This window comes from Brassica oleracea, chromosome C9 (assembly GCF_000695525.1).
Source record: "Brassica oleracea var. oleracea cultivar TO1000 chromosome C9, BOL, whole genome shotgun sequence".
Lineage (NCBI taxonomy): Eukaryota > Viridiplantae > Streptophyta > Magnoliopsida > Brassicales > Brassicaceae > Brassica > Brassica oleracea.
The window spans coordinates 33,946,312-33,946,702 of NC_027756.1; positions in this window are offsets into that span (position 1 = coordinate 33,946,312).

Genomic DNA, 391 nt, shown 5'->3' on the forward strand with positions numbered 1-391 from the left:
CAGAAGAAATAAGACATTGTTTCGGCACAAAAAAAATTGTCAGAGACAGTCCTCCTCCTTATCTCAGCGGCCAGCAGATCGAAGCAGACATTGATTATTACGGAGCTCAGGAAAAAGTTAAGGTTGGAAGAAATTGGCATGTTCCTGGAAATATGCCTGATGGGTATGGTGTCTCTCACAATTGGCATAAGAAGAGTATATTTTGGGAGCTACCCTATTGGAAGGATCTTCTCTTACGCCACAATCTGGATGTCATGCATATTGAGAAGAACCTTTTTGAGAACATCATGAATACATTACTTAACGTCCCTGGGAAGACAAAAGATAACAAAAAGTCAAGGATGGACTTACCTGATATTTACTCAAGAAGTGAGTTACATATCAAGAGCAA